This window comes from Megalobrama amblycephala, linkage group LG15 (genome assembly GCF_018812025.1).
Source record: "Megalobrama amblycephala isolate DHTTF-2021 linkage group LG15, ASM1881202v1, whole genome shotgun sequence".
Lineage (NCBI taxonomy): Eukaryota > Metazoa > Chordata > Actinopteri > Cypriniformes > Xenocyprididae > Megalobrama > Megalobrama amblycephala.
Genome location: NC_063058.1, coordinates 4,329,297 through 4,343,792, shown reverse-complemented (window position 1 = coordinate 4,343,792; position 14,496 = coordinate 4,329,297). Strand labels below are relative to the sequence as shown.

The following is a 14,496-nucleotide window of genomic DNA, read 5'->3' as shown; positions in this document are numbered from 1 at the left end:
ACATATACATATCATATAGTATATTGTGGATACTTACCTTTATATATTTTTGGTTGGATTATTTCCTCTTTATTTTGCTGTTTGTTGTTTTTTTTTGGTACTTTGGTTTTTTTTTTCCTTCCCATCGTTTTTTTTTTTGCGCACCTGTATATATAATTCACCGTTGGACTGTATATTTTTGGCACTGTAAATAAATCACACTTGCACAAAAGTGCTATTGCGGGCTGAGCCATCAATTTTTAACATCTTTTACGGACATTCACTTCGTCCCCAAGCGAGTGGTGGTTCTCGCTTTATCACAAATGGTCTATATTACATAGTCATAAGTGTGAATTCAGCATGTTTTAACAAACTTTTTTTTAATCATATTTCAAGTTTCACTTAATTTTGTTGTACATTGTAACAGTCACATTTCCAAATATTTATGACCCACCTTCTGTCAGTCATATACCACTACCGATCAAATGTAAAAGAACGTTGTGTAGTTCTAACTTCCTGTTTGTTTTTGTTTTCTTTAGATGTAAAAAAGGAGGCATCAAAGTTTGTATTTGCTGTTTCTGCAAAACTGGCTCTGTTTATGCTCCTGATCAGCTTGCAGGCATTGCTCGTGGTGGAAATCCCTGAGTTCGTCAGAGTATCAATTTAATGAATAAGGACATAATTTTTGCAATAGAAGAGTAGCTTCAATCCTTGAAAAGCTTAAAGTCCTGAACAGTGAACTGTGTTAGTGTTTCAGTCTGTAGTACTGTGTTTCTGTCTTTGTTGGTGAGTTTCCTTTTGTATTTACTTCCATTTTACAGATGCATATTGCATTTATGTTGTGACAGTTTTCCAGGCTCTTTTTCCAATGACTAAAATGCATATTTGAGCTGTTTTAACTGAAAGTAACTAGTACTGACATGTTAAAATGTGTCTGTGCGATTGTGTATTTTTTTTTACTACTTAACCCCTTTCACAGACAAGGCTTAAATCTAGTCCCAGACTAAAATGCTTGTCTGAGCAGTTTTAACTGAAAACATATCTTAAAATATGTCACTGCCATTGTTTTGTCTCAAGATAAACACTTTTCTGAGGCATGTCTATAAAATCTACTTAAATAATTGAACTAAGGTCTGATCCTGGCTTAGCCTAAGCTCTGTCTGTGAAACCAGGTCTATTTGTTTTAGTCACCATGAAATGCCATTTTTACAGCCACTTGTTTTTCCTGAATGTGATGTTAATTCCTGTTCAAACAGTGTGTGGTTAGAAATACATTATTTCAGGGTGCAAACCTGATGAAAAATCAACTTGAATTTCAACCTTGATTCAATGTTGATTTAAGGTTGTTCTGCTATCTGGGTGATATATGTTTGGAACAACATGAGAGTTAGTAAATGATGACTGGGGGGTTTGGGTATGGGGGTTAACTATCTATTTAAAGACATTCTGCTGTGAATAAGATTGCACTCACCATTTTTAAAAGCTTGGATGAGTTTTCGGCTCTGTATTGGAGTCAGAAAAGGAGTAATGTCATCGTTTCCAACAAATATAAGATCTTCTCTTTTTCTGACACCAATAATATCAATTAGGTGTGCAACAAGTGTCTTCAGCATCTCATCCTCAAGTTCAGGCAGTATCTTTTTAATTTCACATGATAAGCTTTCAATATCCATATCTGTGTTAATTTAGAAAAGGTATATTGCATGATGCAGGGATACAACATTTAGTCCTGAAGCCTTGATATACTGGAAGAGGGTAGTAATCGCACAATCTATCAGCATGAACACACAGAAATTTTTCTTCTGAAATTTCTAGGCAATTAAGTCCAAGATCGCTCAAAAGCACTGACTGAAGCATGTCAACCACAAAGTGCACTTGTGTATGGCTGATAAAAATCATTGGTATCTTTCCAAAAATGAAGTCCAGGGACCTCATTTATAAAACTTTGCGTAGATTTCATCCTAAAAGTGTACGTACGTGCAAAAGCTAAATTCTACGTACGCACAAAAAAAATCAGATTTATAAAACCATGCGTACGCCAGAACCTGCGCACAAATCCCTTTATAAATCCCAGTCAGCGGAAGATTGTGTGTACGTGCATCTCCACCCGTGTCTCCTCCCCGAAATCACCATATATGGAGATTACGACGCCTAGTTTTACTATGCATAACCTCATCTGCATATCATTTCCATACATATTCCCATCCACGTGACACCACGGTTAACACCGTCAAAGGTACAAGACATTGGAAAATATTAGATATGGACTATAAATGCTATGTTTTAGAATAAATATATCAAAATATGCATAAAAACAAAATTGTATAAATTGCTTCAGACAAAGGTTTTAATATAGAGTTACTTCATTCATTTCCACTGGCCAAGATAGTATTTTAATAGTTTTAAACAATTCAAATCAAATTTAAGCAGTTTTACTGATAAGGTGAACACATCTTTTAGGAAGTTTATAAGTTATTTTTAGTGGAGACAGATAGGCATACTTATTTATTGCAGTGTAAATACAATTGTCTTTCTCGGCGCGTCACTGACAAAGTATTTTAAAAAGAAAACATCCAAATCTTACCGTTTTCCTCATATTTTTCCTTCAAATGGTAATTGTTTGAAGATCCTTCACACGACATCAACACCTCCTGCAGCTGTGGTTATACAGTAAGATATTATCATTGGACCTATTCAATCTGGACAATGGACTGTTAGACTACCGAATCCAGCAGTGTCTTACATAATATCCAAGTTAAGTGTGCATCACTGATCAAAATATTTTGTCATAACATCTGCAGTTTAGTTTAAAGAGAAATTGTGCTCCAAGCCCTCCTCGCTGTCATTAAAACAGCGTGTCACAGGAAAAGTGATAGAATAGCACATCTACTATCTCAATTCATATCATGTTTGTTTAACTTCTGCGTAATGTAATTTCAGTGCTTATCGCCAATAGTGAAAGTGTAATATTAATGTAAATGTGTATATCAAAATGACAGCTGTACTTCATAAATGGCTAACATCCATTTTCTTTTTTTTTCTTTTTTTCTTCAAATCACAGTTGTGTTGTCATTATTATTACTGTGTTGTATTATTATTACTTATAAATCACTTACTTCCACAAATGTTTTTTTCCTCTTAAGTCTCAGCTGTGTTGTTATTATTCTTTATAAGCAGAAGAGGTACAAGTAGCCTAGGAAAGTTGCATTCCCTAATGAAGCAGGGTGTGGCTAATATCAACAGTAGATGGATGTACCAAAATGTACATGCATACCGTGAGGGAACTTGTGCTTTCCTACTGCCTCGAGGAAGAAACCTAGAGCAGTCTCTGCCCTGTTGTTGGTTGCAACCCTCAGATAAATGACCTGATGAATAACGCGTTTTGTAAAGTTATTGGCATCTACAAAATTGTATGACAACATATTTACACAATTATTTAATAACTGTATAGACTCAATTTATCACTAACCTTTCTTGAGTAGCCATCTATGCCCCCAAATATTTCTAAGCCATATCTGATTATAAAAAAATAATATCTTATCCAAACAGGTACCTAAACAGTTCTGAAAACAGAATAAATATCTAGCTGTACAAGTAACATCTACAAAAATAATTGAACCTACCTGATCAGCTTGTGGTTGGTGTCCAAATGCACGAGGGAGGTGCCTGAACTGAATAGGATCTTCTCACAACATGTCCAAGTGACATTCTAGCAAGAACTCCAGCTGAATCCACTCTATTCATAGAGTCCCAGACTCTGCTCCATTGGACTCGATGACCAAGAGCTTTCAAGTGTCCTCTCATCATTCTGTAACCGGAGTTTTGATTGTAACCACAAGATTGTCTAGCTCTTTGTCCGTCAGGTGAGTGTATGTTCCCCTCACTGTAATGCCAAACTCGTGCATTCTTCGTTCCACGGTTTGTGTTGACATACCAAGCAGTTTAGAAATGCAAGGTACAGTCAGACCCAGTTCAATTAAATGTCTGAGGTGCTGCTCAGACACAATTAGTTTGGGACGTCCCGTTGGTCCAGCAATTTCACTCACAACAACTGAAGAGGTACGTCTCGTGTCCAGTCGGTTAGAAAGCACAGAACACAGGTGCGAAAGACACTGCATTACCTCTTGAGGCATATGTACACGACTTGTGTGTGCAGTGATCAATGTCAAGCCATTTGTGCAAATAAAATGTAAATAGTCTAGGTCCAGAGGCAAGCGCTACATGGCTTCCTGTAATTGCGACAATAGTCGCTCTAAAAGCAGCCTTGACACTGCCTGTGAATACACACGAAATATTAAGTGAAATTATCAAACCAAATTAAAGCGAGCATTTAATGCACCTACAATATATCACATTTAACCCACTAACAATATGTTTATGTTCAATTACCTGAGATTGTCCGACATTTGCCAGCTGACGTTAATTATTCATCTTCACACCTGTACGAATTAGCCACAGAATCCATGAGTCGCACTGGACTGGAGTGAAGTCAAATTCCCTCTTCGATTGATTGGCTAAAGGAGGAGCTGTCAATCTAGAGCTAGTGGACCAATGGTGGCGTTTAAGCCCAGCCTAATTTGCATGAAACTCGAACTGCAACATTTGGAAACGCAAGAGCAAAACGTAGAAAGAAGAGCAAAGAGAAAAACAGCACAAGCGCACAAAAGAGTAAAATATGAGCAGAAAGAAAAGAGTAATAAAAGCAAGGAAAACGACTTTTAAGAACGCATAAACACAAGTTTGAGATTTGTACAATATCATTTTTAATGTGTTTAAAGTTTTGATTCATGCTTGTTATTTTTTTAAATGTGCTTTTGATTTTTCGATTTACACTTATTATATTTTGATCCGTGACCACGTTCTTTGCCATTCCAATCATTTTGCATTATTTGTTAAAGTTTGCGCTATATATTTTTTACATGTGTTTTTAAATTTTTGATTTACGCTTATTATATTATGATCCGTGACCATGTTCTTTGCCATTCCAATCATTTTGCATTATTTTTTAAAGTTTGCGCTATATATTTTTTACATGTGTTTTTAAATTTTTGATTTACGCTTATTATTTTTGATCCGTGACCGCAATACTATTGGCGGGAATGTGATCCCATAGGATTCCCCAAAACATTGGAGATTCTTCTCCATATATTTCAATTATCATTTCCGTTGTCCTTTTCAATGTAGGATTTGGCCCTCCCCCTGTTGCAGGGTTTTTTCGCTTGAATATTTGCTTTTTTGCCTCTTGAACCATATTTTTAAAACGTTTCTGAATGTCTTTGACAATCGTGAGACAGACGGGTTGACGCTGTTAACTTTTTAGTTATTGTTGTCCACACCTTGTGATTTTTGTTATTGACGTTGTAGTTGCTAAATCTATTCATTAAAGTGGCTTATATAGTGATGGTTGATTTTAAAACATAATGAATCAGTGTGTTGAATCAGCTGTTTGGAGAGCTAAAGTCACGTGATTTCATCACTTGGCCCTGAATTTGCTGGTTTAACACATAATCTGAATCATGATACAACACAAAAGATTTATAATGCTTTAAAGTTATTTGAAGTAGTGTTTTGATGACATGGGGGTAAGTAATAAATGAAAGAATTTTTATTTTTGGGTGAACTAACCCTTTAACTTTCATTATTCAAGTGCTGTTTTGTGTTAAGTTTATTTTCCTTGTTAACTTCATTAATTAAATGTGCTTACAAAACAAGAGTGAGTAAGAAAAGCATGTTCCAGTTTCCCTTTTAAAAATAAAGTCTCAGTGTAAGTGTAATGTTATATTATTGTTAAAACATTTGTCAGATGAATACATGAAGTGGTAAATTTTGATAAAATGTGATTTGTAATAGTATTAAAAGGATTTGATATAGTTTAAATGGATTTTAAATGTCAAAATGGCATTAAACGTGCTTGATATGCATTTTGTTGTAGAAATTGATATTTTAAATCAGTAATGAGTTAGGAAGTGTTAAGGCAAGAAAGTAAAAATGAGCAGTTTTATTCAATGTGTTGACGTATTTAAATTGAAACAGGAAGACAGGGTGGAACATATTGAACAGCTTTGGACCTTTTTCTAAAAATAGGCAATAGTGTTTTACACCACAGTTCAGTTAGAGCTGTTGAATTTGTAAAAACCTTCCTTTCCTTCTAATCTCTATTATTTATTCTGGTAATGCCATTTATGTCATTTTAAAATACTGGGTTTAAATGTGTCTGATTAGCAGTGGTGAGGCTGGATTTTCCAGGCAACCATAAAGGTACTAAAAACACATCTAAATCAGTTCGTGTGAGTACAGTGGTTCAACATTAATATTATAAAGCAACGAGAATATTTTTGGAGCGCCAAAAATATTCCGAAGATTAACGAAGGTCTTACGGGTGTGAAACGGCCTGAGGGTGAGTAATAAATGACAGAATTTCATTTTTGGGTGAACTAACCCTTTAATATTGATTGCTTCTTTTACTTATACTGATCCTTGAAATATAACGTTTTACACATTTTATACCCATGTTTAAACTAAAATTTGTCCACATTTTATATATTGGTAAAACACACTGAGTTTTAATGTGTTTCAATTCGGACACATGAATGAACTGCTTTATGAACTCAAACAACCTTTTTAACACATTTGTTTGTATCATATTTGTCACTGTTTTAATTCTACTACAAAGATTACCTGAGGCTGTTTCATAAAAGATGCTAAGAAAAGTGAGGATTAAACTCCAAAACCTGACTTGAATTAACCTAACAAATGAGTTTGGGCTAAAACGGTTTCATAAAAGGTAATTGAAGTTCACGCAGTCCCGCTAATTCAATCCAGGTTCACCTAGTCAAGATAATTTAGCGTGCACGCTTTTTTTAAGCAGCCCTAGAGGTCGATCATGGATCAAATCAATCCACCATAGGAAACGGCATACATTTTGTGCTATTTTATGCGTTTGAGACATGGTGTTTTCCTCAGTGCATGACTTACTTTTCACAAGTTTATTCTCCATCTGTAAATGTTAGAAAGTAATGCAAATATTTCCATTTTGAGGCTAAACTTCACAGTGAACGAGCGCTGCTGCGCGCTAAACAGACGGGACGCAATAGAAGCGCAATAATTCTAAAATATACATTTCGCTAAAATATTTGATGTTGGACATTAAATGTGCCTTATGTACACTTTCAAACCTACAAGTAAGTGTATTTTTATGATAGTAACTGTAAATGGACTATTGTAATGGGGTAAATCAATATACTTTGGGACAATTACTGAGTTTTGATTCATCTTACCAATTAAAATTTAGTCTGTGCATATTAATTTTAATTTTTAATTTTGTGATTTTAATTTCTGCTCTTCTAATAACCATAAAGAGTACTACTGCCAAACAAAACCAGAGAGAAATGTATTCATATATTTTAAAACAATCTAATTAAATATTGGGCACAAAACATTTAGCCAGTAAGAAAGGAAAACCTATATAATATATATATATATAAAATTCAGGTTGATTAGGACACTTTTCCCCAGTCATTTCAATAGCAAAAAGTGTCCTAATCAACCTGAATTCCATATATATATATATATATATATATGTTAATAAAGTCAAATAATTGTATGTGAGAGAGTCAGTTGTAATATCATTGCGTTCCTATTGGTCAGTGTTAGAGGAGCTCAGTTTAGCCTGACAGTTAGCCTGCTCCGGAGCAGGCTAGCTGCAAAGTGTAAATCTCCATAGTAATTAGATTAATTAATTACATTAATCTCCATTAATGTAGATTAATTTAGCCTCCCTTCATGCAACCGAGTCAGGGCTAAATTCAGCCAGGATAACTGGAAAATCCCAGCTTAATCCCTTATCTTGCTTTTGTGCAATACCCCCCAGGTAAAATTATTGGATTTTATGCACTTATGTTATTGTAAACAATGCAGCGTCTGAACAGGACTTTTATTTTGGAGTGACAACATGATGTCATAAGACTGCGCCGTGCTCCTGCATCTGCTGTGATTCTGCTGAATAAAGGTTTGTTTTAAGAATTTAATCTTTTTTAATCAACAAAAATAGCTTTAATGGTTTTTAATAGCTTTACAAGCCATGTGAAATTAGTTTCTTTATTATTTAATGTAACAGTGTGATTCTTTATCTATCTGTAATGAAGAATATTTGTGTGAGTAAAGCTCATCCACTGATGAGAAACAGTAAACCTGCGTCTCATTTCTCTCTTTCTATATATCATAAATCAGTTTATCATGAACACGGGTTCAGTCTGTGGCGAGTAATGATGGAGAAACTGAACTTTTCAACTCAGAGTCAATTGAATCAAATACTTTGAGAAATGATTCAAAGAATCACGACTCGTGCTGCTCAAACAGTGAACATGACCGAGAACAACAAACACTAACAAACTAACCAATCGTGTTTTCATCAAAGAGTAATCATTTAATCTATAATCCTTTAAATACCACATGTAGATCATGAATGTCTAAATATGAAGTTTATTAATTTTTAGCAAACACTTTTTAAGTGTTGTTGTTGTCCAACCGGTCATTGAAGACCATTAACTCTGTTAAGTATTCTCTTCTTAAAGATGGCGTTTATTAAAGAGGAGACTGAAGACACGAAGATTGAGTTTATTAAAGAAGAGAGTGAAGACATAAATATGGAGTTTAATAAAGATGAGAGTGAAGACATGAAGATAGTGTTTATTAAAGAAGAGACTGAAGACGTGAAGATTAAAGAAACATTCAGTGTCAAACATGAAGATATTGAGGAACAAACAGGTTGGTTTTATTCTCACAGATGAATTTGATCATTATTAAAATGTCCAGCTCTACAGAAATAGAGAATATACAGAAATATAATCTTAGAGAATATTACAGAAGTAGCCAAACAATTATTTTCTGCAACAATAAACCCAATATCATCTTCTGAATAGAGAACAATGGAAAATATGTTTTTTCTGTTCATGCTCAAAAGAAAAAATAGTCTGTAATTTGGTCTTTATTATTTTTTGTCAAACTTACAGTTTTGTGCATTCGTATTTATATTAAATGTGTTTATAGACTAAATACCATAAAGGAGTGGTCGCAATAGGCGGCCCTTGGGCCAAAACTGGGCCGCCAGCAATAATATCTGGCCCGCGCCAGCAGCCAGATTATTTGAATAGAGGCCGGTTCTGAAATAGATCCTCGACTCGACTCGTACACCAGACACGCCGCAACAGCTAAAAGCTGTCTACCCTGAACAAACCGACCACTGCAAAGCACTTGGACTACAAACCCGATTCCAAAAAAGTTGGGACACTGTACAAATTGTGAATAAAAAGGAATGCAATAATTTACAAATCTCATAAACTTATATTTTATTCACAATAGAATATAGATAACATATCAAATGTTGAAAGTGAGACATTTTGAAATGTCATGCCAAATATTGGCTCATTTTGGATTTCATGAGAGCTACAGATTCCAAAAAAAGTTGGGACAGGTAGCAATAAAAGGCCGGAAAAGTTAAATGTACATATAAGGAACAGCTGGAGGACCAATTTGCAACTTATTATGTCAATTGGCAACATGATTGGGTATTAAAAGAGCCTCTCAGAGTGGCAGTGTCTCTCAGAAGTCAAGATGGGCAGAGGATCACAAATTCCCCCAATGCTGCGGCGAAAATTGCAAAGAGTTTAAAGATATCATCTACAGTGCATAATATCATCCAGAGATTCAGAGAACATTCATATAAATATATATATATATATATATATACACAGGTGCTGGGCATATAATTAGAATATCGTTAAAAAGTTATTTTTTTTATTGTATGTTATTTAAAAAAATGAAACTTTCATATATTCTAGATTCTCTACATGTAAAGTAAAACATTTCAAAAGTTGTTTTTTTTATTTTTTTATTTGTTGATTGGAGCGTATAGCTCATGAAAATCCAAAATCCAGTATCTCAAAATATTAAAATATTTACATTTGAGTTTCATTAAATGACCATCCCTACAGTATAAATTCTGGGTATCTCTTGTTCTTTGAAACCACACTAATGGGGAGGACTGCTGACTTGGCAATGATCCAGGAGACAATCATTGACACCCTCCACAAAGAGAGTAAGTCACAGATGGTCATTACTGAATGGGGTGGCTGTTTACAGAGTGATGTATCAAAGCATATTAAATGCAAAGTTGACTAGAGGGAAGAAATTGGGTAGGCAAAGGTGCACAAGCAACAGGGATGACCACAAGCTTGAGCATACTGTCAAGTAAAGCCGATTCAAACACTTGGGAGAGCTTCACAATGAGTAGAATGAAGCCGGAGTCAGTGCATCAAGAGTCACCACACTCAGACATCTTCAGGAAAAGGACTATCAACAGGGTTCCTACACATTTTCCATTTCAAAATTCCATACTTTTCCATACTCAAATTTCCAGACCTCCTTCCAAACGATTTTCTGCCATTGGTAATCCTTGGTCTCCTTTTCTATGTTTTCTCTGCTTCATGTTTGTAGTAGGGGTCTTACAGTTTTTTACTGATTTTTAAATTAGTGTTTGATTGTTGAAATAAAGTTTGGTATTTAGTATTCACGTCTAGGCCCTTCTCTTCTTAAAACCACAAACCTGTGTGACTTTTGTTGGGGAATAATCTACAAGTACTAATATATTCCCTGTTTAACAGGGTGGCGCAGTGACTTAGTTTGTTTCCATTTCTGACAATACCACTCGCTACATAGGCGTAAATATTTAATTTGTTTAACATTCTAATAATTCGACACATTCACTTCATTCACATCCTTCTCTGATTTATCCATTCTGCTCTGTTGTCGGTATTTGTTGTTGGTATCAAAGCATTTATATAGAGAAGCCTACGAGTAGGTGTAGCCTACACAAGCACAGTATCAGTTTCCGTAATATTTTATAAATTCATAAGTTTCTAAACCTCTGCAAATTCAAAAGAGGTGTAAAAGGTGATGTGTAGGAATGAAGTTGTTGTAGGGGGGTCTGGGGGCATCCTCCCCCATGAGAAGATTTTTGTGATTTTTAACATGTAAACGAAGCATTCTAGTGCACTCTGACAAGAACATAAATGGAAAAAACAACAACATTTGCTTCAAGTTATGAAATAATAATAAATTATTGCCAGTAGGGCTGAGCACAAATTTCACAATTGAATGTGATTTTGATTCAGAAGCTCGCGATTTGATTTGATTACCTTTGATTCAGTATTGATTAATTTGGGGCCTATCAGGTACAGTACAAGGCAAATTTCCTCAAAGAAAAATAATGTACATATAAGGAAGTTTATATACATTTTTAATGACAATTATTTTTCTACTCTTTTTTTTTTATGTGGGCCTAAACATTTAAATGGTGGCTGTCATGAAACAGATTTACATTCAATATTGAAGCACATGTTAAGTACAAATACAATGAATATGCAATAGCCTATAGTGCATATATTTAGCAAAATGCTTCTCTCGAAGTTCATTTTTGTAGCTGACATTAGTTTTTGGACATTGAACGGCTTTTCTGAGGTAGGCTAAATGTGACATTTTTACAAGCCGTTTTATTGACGCCTTTCTGCGGTTGAAACACTGATTGATCGATTGCATGTGACATGATATGGATTTCGGTAAGTTGTACTGTATCTTTCAACATACCTTTGGATGTTCATTTATGTTTATTGTGTGTTATAACTAGTAAAGCAGAAGAGATGTCGGTTCACGAGTGCTACAGCGATCTATGACGACACAGAGCGGCAAGAAAGATTGCGACTCACTCCAGTCTATGGGAAAGTAGCCCATTTTCAATTCTTGCGAGAATCCTGAGACACACACACTCGCCCCAAAAAAACCTCTTCGGATCTACACGATTCACATAAATTATGTATTTTGATTCAAAAGGGCTAATTTTGCTGTAAAGTGACTAGTTTGCAGGTATGATAAATTAGAAAACTGAATAGAGACAATAGTCTGGAAACACAAATATTTTTCCATACTCCGATTTCTTTTTTCCATACTTTTCCAGACCTGGAAATTACTCAAATCAAATTCCATACTTTTCCAAACCGCGTAGGAACCCTGTATCAAGCCACTTCTGAAACAGAAACAACATCAGAAGCATCTTACCTGGGCTCAGGAGAAAAAGAACTGGACAGTGAGCAGTGGTCAAAAGTCCTCTTTTCAGATAAAAGTAAATTTTGCATTTCATGTTGAAATCATGGTCCACGAGTCTGAAGGAAGACTGGAGAGGCACAGAATCCAAGCTGCTTGAAGTCTAGTGTGAAGTTTCTGGAGTCAGTAATGATTTGGGGGGCCGTGACGTCTGCTGGTGTTGGTCCATTGTGTTTTATCAAGTGCAAAGTCAATGCAGCCATCTTCCAGGAGATTTTGGAGCACTTTATGCTTCCATCTGCTGACAAGCTTTATGGAGATGCTGATTTCCTTTTCCAGCAGGACTTTAGCACCTGCCCACAGTGCAAAAACCACTTCCAAGTGGTTTGCTGACCATGATATTACTGTGCTTTAATGGCCAGCCGACATGCCTGACCTGAATCTATGGTATCTAGAGAAAGATGAGAAACAGTCGATCCAACAATATACAGATGATCTGAAGGCTCAATAGTGCCTCTGCAGTGCCACAGGCTGATCACTTCCATGCCACACTTCACTGATGTTGTAATTTGTGCTAGGAGCAAGTCATTTGCTGTAATATGTGCTGCCGACCAAGTATTGAGTGCACAAATGAACATACTTTAAAGAACTTTTCTGTTTTGTAAATCCCTTTTTTGATTCATCTTAGGAAATATTCAAATATTTTGAGAGACTGGATTTTGGACTTTCATGAGTTGTACGCTCTAATCAAAATAAAAAATTTTTTTTGAAATGTTTTACTTTACATGTAGGGAATCTAGAATATATGAAAGTTTCATTTTTAAAAATAATTTACAATAAAAAAATGAACTTTTTGATGATATTCTAATTATATGACCAGCACCTGTATATATAGAAAAGGAACCCCAGATGTGTCCACAATAGGGACTTTAAGCAGCAGCTGCTGATACAACAGCAACGGCATTCTGGCGTTCTGTTGCGCATGCGCAAATTTAACTGCTACTTTTTGGCATTCTACTGTTACCGTCTACTGCGGGAGAGTAGCCGATTTGCCGTAGTTGATAATACGTGACAGACTAGATAAGTAAATGTTATGTTCTATGGTTATGTGGTATTTTAGTTGTATCTGTATGTCATTGGTTGCTTTTGGCATTAATTCTCTTTCTTTTATTTACATGTAATGTATTGTTTACTATGTTAAATGATTAAATGATCCACGCCGTCCTCTTTGTTGTTGCTTAGCGATTTTTGCGTTCTTTAGCTACGGCAGTTGACAGTTTACTTCCAGTCGCCGTTGCCGTTCCATCGACAGCTGTTGCTTAAAGTCCCTATTTTGAATCTGGCCCCCTTTTAAAAAAAGTTTGGACACCCCTGGTTTAGGCATACATGTTTTTGGTTTTGATGCATTAAATGTCTCATTTTTTTATGTCTGTTTTCGTCCTAGACCTGATGGCACTGAAAGAGGCGAGTCATGAACTTAATGAAAGGGAAGAAGAGAAAAAACATTACGATAAACATTATGATTTATGACTGGAGAAAGATTAACACAGGCTAAAAAGTGTTCCTCACAAAAAAAACTCAAAAGACAGGAACTAAAAGTTATTTCACCTGCCAACAGTGTGGAAAGAGTTTTGATCAACATAGAAACTTTCAAGACCACTTGAGAATTCACACTGGAGAAAAGCCTTACACCTGCCAACAGTGTGGACAGAGTTTCACATTTAAAGGAAACCTTAAAGTCCACGTGAGAATTCACACTGGAGAAAAGCCTCACACCTGCAAACAATGTGGAAAGAGTTTCAGTCAAAAAGGAAGTCTGAGAAATATAGCCCACATGAGAACTCTGGAGAGAAACACTGGAGAGAAACCCTTCACCTGTCAAGAGTGTGGACAGAGTTTCACTGTAAAAGGAAACCTTATAGTCCACATGAGAAATCACACTGGAGAGAGTCCATTCACCTGTGAACAGTGTGGAAAGAGTATCAGTGGGAAAGGAAACCTTGAAATCCACATGAGAATTCACACTGGAGAGAAACCTTTCACCTGCCAACAATGTGGACAGAGTTTTACACATAAAGGAAACCTTAAAGTCCACATGAGAATTCACACTGGAGAAAAGCCTTACACCTGCACTCTGTGCGGGAAAGGCTTCACACGGGAACGAAACCTTAGGAAACACATGAATATTCACACTGGAGAGAAGCCTTTTACATCTGATCAGTGTTGAAAGAGTTTCAGATTTAAAGGTGAGCTTAAGTGCCACATGAGGATTCACTGAAAGAGAACTGTTTTAGAAGTCATACCTGTGGAAAGAGCAGAGGTGTAAAGAGTACCTGAAAACCATACTTGAGTAAAAGCAGAAATACCTGACAGCAAAAAATTACTCCCATTACAAGTTAAAAGTGACATTCTAATACAACT

At 35.6% G+C, this 14,496-nt stretch overlaps 1 long non-coding RNA gene across 2 annotated transcripts; it reads left to right on the top strand.

Moving 5' to 3' along the window:
* Positions 1–7,747: 7,747 nt before the first annotated feature.
* On the top strand, positions 7,748–13,911 carry LOC125246683. Of its 2 annotated transcripts, none has more exons than XR_007179937.1 (3): positions 7,748–7,987; positions 8,553–8,745; positions 13,694–13,911. It is a non-coding gene; the product is annotated as an uncharacterized LOC125246683 (long non-coding RNA). The 2 variants fall into 2 exon arrangements; XR_007179938.1 differs by lacking the exon at positions 13,694–13,911 and adding an exon at positions 13,520–13,592.
* The last annotated feature ends 585 nt before the right edge of the window (positions 13,912–14,496 follow it).